This window comes from Electrona antarctica (genome assembly GCF_951216825.1).
Source record: "Electrona antarctica genome assembly, chromosome: 2".
Lineage (NCBI taxonomy): Eukaryota > Metazoa > Chordata > Actinopteri > Myctophiformes > Myctophidae > Electrona > Electrona antarctica.
The window spans coordinates 60,455,508-60,465,714 of NC_136807.1; the positions used below are offsets into that span (position 1 = coordinate 60,455,508).

General features: G+C 46.1%; 1 long non-coding RNA gene across 1 annotated transcript; it reads right to left on the reverse strand.

The window, feature by feature from the left end:
• Positions 1-864: 864 nt before the first annotated feature.
• Positions 865-2,306, reverse strand: LOC306938254. Its single transcript, XR_013791697.1, has 6 exons — positions 2,242-2,306; positions 2,073-2,149; positions 1,921-1,988; positions 1,746-1,837; positions 1,572-1,640; positions 865-1,415 (listed from the first exon to the last, which is right to left on the reverse strand). It is a non-coding gene; the product is annotated as an uncharacterized lncRNA (long non-coding RNA).
• Positions 2,307-10,207: the final 7,901 nt, after the last annotated feature.

The window sequence follows — 10,207 nt, forward strand, 5'->3', positions numbered from 1 at the left end:
GTTTATCCAATTGGTGACAATGCAAGTTGGGCCAGTAGCTGTGAGGCAGCTTTCTGCCAGAGGTGCGCTTCCACTCTGCTTGCCCTGTGTTAAGGTATATTATGTGCACATAATGTTATCGTTTCCTTTGTGATGTATGTATTTTATTTTGTAGTTCTCAACCCACTGTAAGGCTTGACCTCCTCTTCACTGTTTGCATGTTTAGACATTAAGAGTAGTTAAACTAATTGTGTGTTTTTGTTGCAGTGAAACTAACCTACTTGAGTTGATACTCCTTTTGATGTGATGTGCCTTAACTGCTCATGATGTATGGAGAAGAAATGTGTTCTACAGTGTTGAGAACTGCCATTTTGTATTAAGCCATGGTGCTATTTATAACTAAGTTAATGTGAAATAAATGTCAACCTTTTGTAAACTCTGGTGTCTTCACTCAGCTCCTCCTCATCCCAGTTTCTTAAGCTCTGTTTTACGAACCTGTTTAAGCCTTAATTGGTTGTTGGTGCAATTCCAACTGGCGTAGTCTGTAGTGTTAAATGCATTTTAGTACCTCCTATTTCGGCCATCTGGTTACATTTGGCTACAATCATGCAGTTCACGTTTAGACAGGTGCGAGAAATGTTCATGAAAGCAGCTGTGTGATACCTATGGCATTAAGAAAACCAGGACTACCCCATACCATCCTGAAGGTAACGGCCAATGTGAGCGGTTCAATCGGACGCCAATTGTAACCAGATGGAGTCGCTACGTACTCCTAATGTCACAGTGATACTACGCCACTCCCAATTACAGGGTGGGAGACCCGGAATACATATGAAGGTAAGTGTTCAGGTTGAGTGAACAATAATTGTCGGTTGCTTCATAGGAATATAACTTTATTCGGAGAAAGTACAGAGTATTGACATTTCCTTTAAAACGTATATTCACTATTCACAGTATTGACATTTCCTTTAAAACGTATATTCACTATTCACAGCGTTACCAATAAAAGGTTATCAAGTCTTCCACTACACAGATAAAAGGGATTTGAATCAATTGCACTAGGATGCACTCATTTCCTATGTCCATAGACACACCGTTAAGCACTGCAAAGAAACGCAATAGCACTCTGAGCCAAATATGGTTGGCATTAAACACTGCAAAATAACACTAAAAGGCTAAAAGCCAAAAAGAACACCACACTGTAAAAAGGGACAGTAGTCCTTGAGTGCAACTCTGCAATATAATCCTTAAACCAATATATCCGTCTTTGGCGGTTAACTAGTTAACTCCTTGGTTAGAGCAGTAAAAGTGAGGACACTTATAAAAACACCACTTGGGTGTGATCTAGTACAAAAACATAAAAACTATAGCAGCATAGACTTGAATTCAAAACAAAAAAGATAAAAAGAACAGCGGTTCACAGTATGAGGTCCAATCTGTAATGGAACACAAACCTCAATTAGCCTCATGATTTACCATATAGTTAAAGCGCTTTCATGGTTGTACTCAGATTCTGAGTACAACGCTGAGGTAGCCAAACAATCATACATAACATGCATTAAATGTACTTTGTACTGCTAATGAGCACATACCCTGTTAAGGTGATCAGGGCATCCAGGTTGTTGGTAAAACAGTCAGTGTTTGCTCGGTCGGGACACCGTCTGTGTAATATAAACATGTCATGAGGACTAATATAAACATATGAGGACCTGCATTTTACTCATAACAAAGACTGCTATGCTGTCGCAGTATGGACGTAAGCCTACCTCTAAACTCTGGTGTGTAGGCTTACACACACGCACAACGGACACCACGCTAGCCAGGCTCTTGTCAGTGTATTACTGGGTAGAAACACCGTCTGTGTAACAAACGTATCATGAGGACTCACGTCATTCATCAAACACAAACTTTTATGCTGTCAAAATACGGACGGAAGCCTACCTCAAGACTCTGGTGTGTACACACACACACACACGCACACACATTAGCCGGCTCGTTCGCCGCTGCGTCTAACAACGAGACAAGCATTTGCATAATTAACTGGGAGACAATTTAATGTAACGGTGTGCTGTTGCGGTATGAGGCAAGCCTACCTTGGTTTCTCTGAACTGTGTACACACACACACACACACGCTGACAGGGCTGTCACTAGATCAGAGCTCCACAGTCTCTGACGAAGAAAAAGAATAAATAAACTGGAGGTTGTTGACATAAATCAACCTAGAGACAGGTAACCCTATATTAGTAAAACCAAGAGCTTACCTCGATGCTACGAGCACAAACAAAACACCACCCAACAGCCTGACTGGAACAGGAAACAACCTGGGTAAAACACCGCCTATTCCCTATGCCTGGCCAGCTACCCTATATGCTGAGCTGAGGGGGTGGTGCTATGAAACGTATTGGTTCCCAGTCCCACTGGGACTGTCCCACTGATTACATTCGCCCCTCCTAAATTGAATCGGCGTCCCGACGATGTATCAACCTGGTACTGGGACGAGCAGGCCCCCATTCTCCCCCCCTGTGCTGGTGACACAGTTTGTCTGTATGGTAGCCGGTGAGGGTTGGGGTGGAAACCAGCATTACGTCGGCTGCTGCGGCGCAGGCCAGGAGAAGGTGGTGATAAATGTTCTTCCGAGCCGTCAGTTGATCTTGGGCTACCTCCCTGGTCTGGTACCGGATGCGGTGGGCTCCCATGAGCCTCCGGTTCTGGTGTTCGTACACCTGGGTCTCCTCTCTCATTATGCTCTACTACCAGAACGATAGACTCCTCAGAGTCACTTGTGGCATCAACTGGAGGTGTATGGTCTAGAGTGACCTGTACTGGAGTCACCGGTTGGGCATCGGGCCCCCCTCCCTCTGGTGCAGTCCGCAGCTCGGTCCGGTGTATTCGCAGAGCAGGGCCATCCTGGTGGACAGGGGCGATGGTATACACCATTCCCTGATCAAGGGGTCTATTCACGACTCGATAGAGGCAGGGGTGCCAGAGGTCTTGGATCTTGTTCCTGCCTCTAACCTGGTGGTTCCTCCTGTAGACAAGCTGACCCTCTTCTAGACCAGGATTGGTCACCTGCTGGTTGTGCTTTCGGTTCCGTTGTTCTGCTTTGGCCTGCAGTTGCTGTCGGACATGGTCATACACTGTCTTTAGGGATTCTTGATGTTTCTTGACCCATTCCTCTGGGGCCTCCTCACCAGAGCCTTCGTCAGCACCAAGGAGAAAGTCGACCGGTAGCTGGGGTTCACGGCCAAACATGATGTAATGTGGAGCCAAACCGGTGGTCTGATGAGCAGTGGTATTGTACGAGTAGGTTACCTGGGACAGATACTGGGGCCAACGCCTCTTCTTCTCTGGTGGCAGAGTGCGAAGGAGGTCGTGGAGCGTCCGATTGAACCGCTCACATTGGCCGTTACCTTCAGGATGGTATGGGGTAGTCCTGGTTTTCTTAATGCCATAGGTATCACACAGCTGCTTTATGATCTTGCTCTCGAAGTTTCTACCTTGGTCTGAATGAATGCGGCTGGGGACTCCGAACAGGTGGAACCAGTGTTTGACCAAGACATCTGCCACTGTGCTCGCCCGCTGGTCTCTTGTTGGTATAGCTTGTGTAAACTTGGAAAACACGTCCGTGAGGACTAAGACATTTTCCCGTCCATCACTGGCTGGCTCTAGTAAGGTGAAGTCCATAGCCAGTAGCTCGTTGGGTCGACATGCCTGGAGGCTTCCTCTGTATGCCTTGATTCGAGGGCCTTCTTTTGCTAGCATGCACCTCCCACAGCTACGGCACCAATGTTCAATGTCTTTAGCCATACCTGGCCAGTATCCACGATCCCGTGTCAACTGTAAGGTGCGGTCAACGCCCTGGTGTCCGTGGCCATCATGCACGCTCTGGAACACTTTTTCTCTAAGACACTGGGGTAATAGTATTTGGAATAGTTCTTTACCACCTCCGGGGGGGTAGATCTTCCGATACAGCACTCCATCTCTCTCCACCAGGCGTCCCCACTGGCGAAGTAGCTCCCTACTCTCCTGGCTCAGATGTTCACGTTCCTCTCGTCCGGGGGTCTGTCCTTCCTTCCAGTACTTCAACACCGGGCTAATGACAGGGTCTTGCTTCTGTAAAGATGCCAATTCAAGTTGTGAAAACCCTGGCATAGCAGCCATCTCACGAATGTGAGTTTCCTGGAAGACAGAGGAATCCGACAGTGGGTGGCGTGGGGCTGGGGGAACTTCCATCCCAGTGGTGAACCGGTCCAGGTACTGTCTGGATAAAGCGTCAGCATTTCCATTACTACGACCTGGACGGTATTCTAAGGTGTAGTCGAAAGAGGCCAATTGAGAAGCCCATCGCTGCTCCAGTGCACCAAGCTTGGCCGTTTGGAGGTGCCGGAGAGGGTTGTTATCTGTGTAGACAGTGACTTTGTTGCCTAGGTGGTATTCTTTAAATTTTTCAGTAACAGCCCATTTAAGAGCCAGGAACTCGAGCTTCATGGAGCTATAATTATCCATGTTTCGCTCAGTTGGCTTAAGTCCTCTGCTCGCAAAGGCTATCGGCCGGCGCTTCCCATCATGGTCTTGTGAGAGTACTGCGCCCAATCCACCATGGCTGGCGTCGGTCTCAAGAATGAAAGGCTTTTGGAAGTCTGCATAAGCCAGGACTGGGGCTGTAGTCAGACCTTCCCTCAGCGCAAGGAATGCATGCTCGCATCGCTCATCCCAGAAGTCTGATAGGGGGGTTTTAGGGGTCTTACCCTTCTTGTTGGGCCCACTCAACCTTGCCACCAGGTGATGGAGGGGAGCTGCTAGCTTGGCAAACCCCTCCACAAACCTTCTATAATAAGAGGCGAAACCAAGGAAAGAGCGTAACTCGGCCAAGTGCGAAGGCCGCTTCCACTCCCGCACCGCAGCCAACTTTTCTGGGTCGGTAGCTACCCCCTGTTCGGAGACAACATGGCCCAGGTACTTCACTTCCTTTTGGAAAAAGTGGCATTTGGACAGTTTTACCTTCAACCCTTGTTGGTCAAGTCGCGAGAACACTTTTTCCAAGCGTTCCAGGTGTTGGTGAACTGTAGATGAGAAAACAATGATGTCATCAAGATATAACAGGACCGACTGGAAACGTTGGTCCCCAAACATGCGCTCCATTAAGCGCTGGAAGGTCCCGGGCGCATTGCATAAACCAAAGGGCATTCGGTTAAATTCAAATAGCCCAAAAGGAGTGCAAAAGGCTGTTTTGGCCCGATCAGCTTCAGCCATTGGCACCTGGTTATATCCACTTGCCAAGTCTAGTGTGGAAAACCACTTTGCTCCAGTTAAGGCGTCCAAGGACTCTTCAATTCTTGGAAGTGGATAGGCGTCCTTCCGTGTCTTCGCGTTCAGTTGCCGATAATCAACGCACATACGTAGCCCTCCTCCCTTCTTCATCACCAGCACAATGGGGGAAGAATAGGGGCTGCAACTCTCTCTGATTACTTGGCTATCCAGCAATTGCTTAATGTGTGCCCTGACTGCCTCATACTGTGAAGGGGGAATACGCCGGTAGGGTTGTCTTACTGGTGCCTCTTCTAACAGTGGGATTTCATGGGTAATAAGGTTAGTACAGCCTAAGTCACCCTCATTTTTAGAAAATACATGCTGGTATTTAGTTAGTAACCGCCTAGCCTCAACCGTGTCACTGGGATCGAGGCCAGGAAAGTTAAACTGTTGTACATCGCTCACAACATTATGGTCAATGTGCACAGACTGCACTGAAACGAAAGCTGTACATTCTCTTGTGGACTCATCTAAAGAGAGTTCAACATGTGGTGCATCACCAGTTACAACGTCCCTTTCCTCTACAACTTGAACCGTTCCTATCACTCTACGTGGCACTAGCCACACATCAGACTGTCCTACATTAGTGATAGGGGCATGGAGGGTACCTCTCTCAGCATGGACTAATGCAGGGGAGACGAGCAACCCCTCCGGGAGGCCAACGTCCAAGGGACCAAGGGGTTCCAGCAAAAACTCCATAGGTGGGACCTGGGGACAAGTAACAGGGATCATGGAAAGGGTTCCAGCAGCAATACATATGGGGCTTTTACCCTGAACCCTAACGTTAAATGCATTTTAGTAACTCCTACTTTGGCCATATGGTTACATTTGGTGTAGTCGGCAGGACAGAGCACTGGGTGAGAGCTGGGTGATCATGGTGAGACCAAGTGTGGAATTTGCTCTTTTTCCAGACCAGCAATGATTTTAATTGATTATCAAATGTGTTAATTGTCTGCCCCACTGCCTGTGTGTGTGAGATGTGTTGTGTAATCTGGGGGGAGAGAGATTGACGGTTGGCCTCTGCAGCTCCCAAAGGCGGGTCCAGGCTTTCCCATCAAGGGACTGGGTGTTAGGAGGCTTGATCGGGTTGGTTACATGTCCTTAAAGGAAGTTTGGAGGTGGTCCAAAGGGACCACTTCCCTGGAGCCACTCCTTTCTGCAATGCCTCTGTGACTGAGCTGTGAGGAGGGGCTGGAGGTTCAGGTGCTAAGGGGCAATGGCCATGCCTGCGGAGGCACCCGGTGGACCTGTCCCTGCCCAAGTGATGTCAAAGCGCCCATGAAGAGAAGCTACTCCATAAAGGGAGAGGGACCACGCATGGTAGGAGTGCAGATGGCGTCGAGCTTCCCCACGGAGCGTGAGTGTGTGATGTGACTGCCACTGACCAGAAGCCATGAAGGCCTCGGGACCGTTCTGTATCCCGGCTATAGTCTACGTGAGCCATGAGGACATGGCTGTGTTAAAGCTGGGGTGGATGTAACCAGGTGGACTTTAATGCAGTTTCTCTCATTTCCCCTATGGTGTGTTTGTCACTGACACTAATGATTGTGTCATTGAGTGCAGGTGCAAGTGGCTCCAGACCAGCCAATCATGATGCAGTACTCTTTTCAAAAGCAGGAAATCCTAGTGCAATGGCAGATCTGACTGATTCTCCACAGGCGAGCAGAGTGGTTCTCAGTGCTACCATGGTATGGTATTTTAATGTCTTTTAAATAATGAAGTTTATCCAATTGGTGACAATGCAAGTTGGGCCAGTAGCTGTGAGGCAGCTTTCTGCCAGAGGTGCGCTTCCACTCTGCTTGCCCTGTGTTAAGGTATATTATGTGCACATAATGTTATCGTTTCCTTTGTGATGTATGTATTTTATTTTGTAGTTCTCAACCCACTGTAAGGCTTGACCTCCTCTTCACTGTTTGCATGTTTAGACATTAAGAGTAGTTAAACTAATTGTGTGTTTTTGTTGCAGTGAAACTAACCTACTTGAGTTGATACTCCTTTTGATGTGATGTGCCTTAACTGCTCATGATGTATGGAGAAGAAATGTGTTCTACAGTGTTGAGAACTGCCATTTTGTATTAAGCCATGGTGCTATTTATAACTAAGTTAATGTGAAATAAATGTCAACCTTTTGTAAACTCTGGTGTCTTCACTCAGCTCCTCCTCATCCCAGTTTCTTAAGCTCTGTTTTACGAACCTGTTTAAGCCTTAATTGGTTGTTGGTGCAATTCCAACTGGCGTAGTCTGTAGTGTTAAATGCATTTTAGTACCTCCTATTTCGGCCATCTGGTTACACATAGTCTGGATTTTCGGTGGTTAGGTGACCACCGGACTACAACATGACGTCATGAGCCGCGGTGAAGAGCAAACCACCGCCACCGCCACCGCTCCAGCCCTTCTCTCTGTTTTTACTCACCACCGCTCAACGTTATTTCAGCCTTGGTGGTCAGCTCACCACCGAAAATCCAGACTATGAATAGGCCTTTAGTGAGACGCGTCAGACATTCCATTCAATGGAACTCTTTTGTTCTCACAGAACAAGGTTCTGTGAGAGGTGCACCTCAGCTGCAGGCCAATCACCAAATTAATGTGCAGTTGTGCACGGGAGACTTTGGAGAGGGACAGAAGAACAAGGAGATATTTCTTTAAAAAATCATAACTTCTGACAGGAATGCACTAGAAACTAGAAATAAAAAAGGAAAAAAATAATATTTTTGTTTTAATAAAAATAAAAAAAACGAAAAACGAATGGTTCAAGCCCATTAATTAAGATTCGAGTGCCAACCCTAACGAGCGAACATTCGAACCTTGAATGTTTGGGGACAGCCTTACTAGAAACCCAATTAAAATAGAAACCTCATAGATTATATAAATGTGTATGTGGCTTCATTAAATGACGAGTGCTTGGCTGTTATGCATCCACGGTTCTGTGTGCCATCACGCCCGTCAGTGCACATTTGCTTGATACTTGATTGTTTTGATAGAAAGTTCAGACAATAAAATCCTTCCTTCTAAAGTCCCTCTGTTATGGGTTATGGCACAAGTATGAACTGAGCAAATCTGCACCATTCTAAGTGAATAAAGTAGTATGTAATTCCATGGAAAAGTCACTGTTTACAAGCTCATCATGTCACACAACAGGGCTCCCAAATGACAAATGTTAACGCCCTCCCCCCACATTCTGCTGGACCCTCTTGTAAACAAGTGTAAGGCTTTATGGTGTCGTCCACAGTTAACAGTTTATGCATTGTTATTGTGCTTGAAATGTACCTATTCTGCATACAGTTAATAAACACTTCAATCAAAAGCATCTCGGTAGCTTAATGCTAGCTGACCACACGTCCAGTCCCTTGTTAATGTAGCATTTCCAAACCACTCCATATTAGGTCAGAATGTTAATCTGAACACAAACAAGACAACAATGTGTTCAACCATTCGGGGGCATAAATACTCATTTTGTAAGCTACCTGAAAAGTGTAGATTTCAATGAAGCTTCTGGAACACCATCTCTTAGTCTAAGATCATTTAGAATTCAGCTCTAAGAGTCTTAGAGCTGAATTCTAAAGCCACTCGGTCAGTCCAGTATGACGGTGACGTCACGGTGACATTGGTGACCCGCCGAAATGTGTGACCATCGTCTCTAGACGTCACGTGACGTCAGTGTCCGAACGTAAATCACTGCGGTTTGTTTATTAGCAGAGTTCAACCTAGCGGTATTTAGGCAGGCTCGTATTTAAAGATCACCATGTGAGTTATTTATTATGTCAAGTCCACAAGACGGTCACATATTTCGTCAGGTCACCAAGTTCACCGTACCACCTCTCTCTGCGGGAGGGTCCAATCTCCAGTGTCGAGTCAGCTAGGATAAGACTTCCGGTGGCCGAGTTCTTCAGAATAAAAGTACCCGCTAAAGTAAACAAAAACGATTAATTTGATTGGTTTCACATAATTTTATAGGACTTATATATGCATTTCATTTACAACATTGATGGATTGTAAACTGTATTCACATGATGTAGAATAGGTACATATACTACATACTGCTACGAGGATAAAACCATAAAAAGCACTAAGACTTGTTTGCATCATGGTCGTCCATTTTAAATTAATCAGAAAACAATGTAGCCTATGTCGTGTATTTTCACACAACTAACCTCAGTAAACTCACTAAACTGGAGAGAAATGAACTAGACTAAAGCAAACCGTAGTCAAAACCTTACATCAGATGAAGAACGCAGGCTGAGAGAGTTTTCCTCGAAGTGTTGAATCGACCATTTATTTCAGACCAAAGACACAGAGCTTCGCCGTGGGCCAGGCCGGCCCACGAGAGCACACGGCCAGCCCAAGACTACTAACTTTAACATTGACAACATGAGACAAAATATACCTTCACATTGAATTCTGGGTGTGGTTAAGATTTACATACAGCATTTGTAGCAGATAGCTGTCTCTCACAAACATCCTGGAGGTTCCTTGAGACAAATATAGGCTAAATTTCTCCAACACCTGGCACGGCTTCAAACAGTAAAGAACAATGCCTGGCCACAGGGTACTTGGCTGAGGACCTCTTAGTAAAGGAAGACCCACAGACCAAGCTCTTCTGACTAGACACTGGCCACAGTTACATGCACAAAATGTATTCAGAATGAATGACTTCATTCCGAACAGAGATTCATACTCAACTGTTTACATGGAACTTGAATAAAGGTATTCCTCATTCCTCATGTGTTTACATGCATGCTCATTCCGAATAACTTTGGACATGCGCAGTAAGTGGTTTGGGGTGTAACCTGCTCAAGACAAGTTTGACATTTGAGTTGACAGGGAAGTGAAGTGAAGATGATGTAGATGGACGCACGACAGCGTATCCTGGCTACTGCCATTTGTATTGACATTTTGTTTTTAGTTAAGCAGCAATTT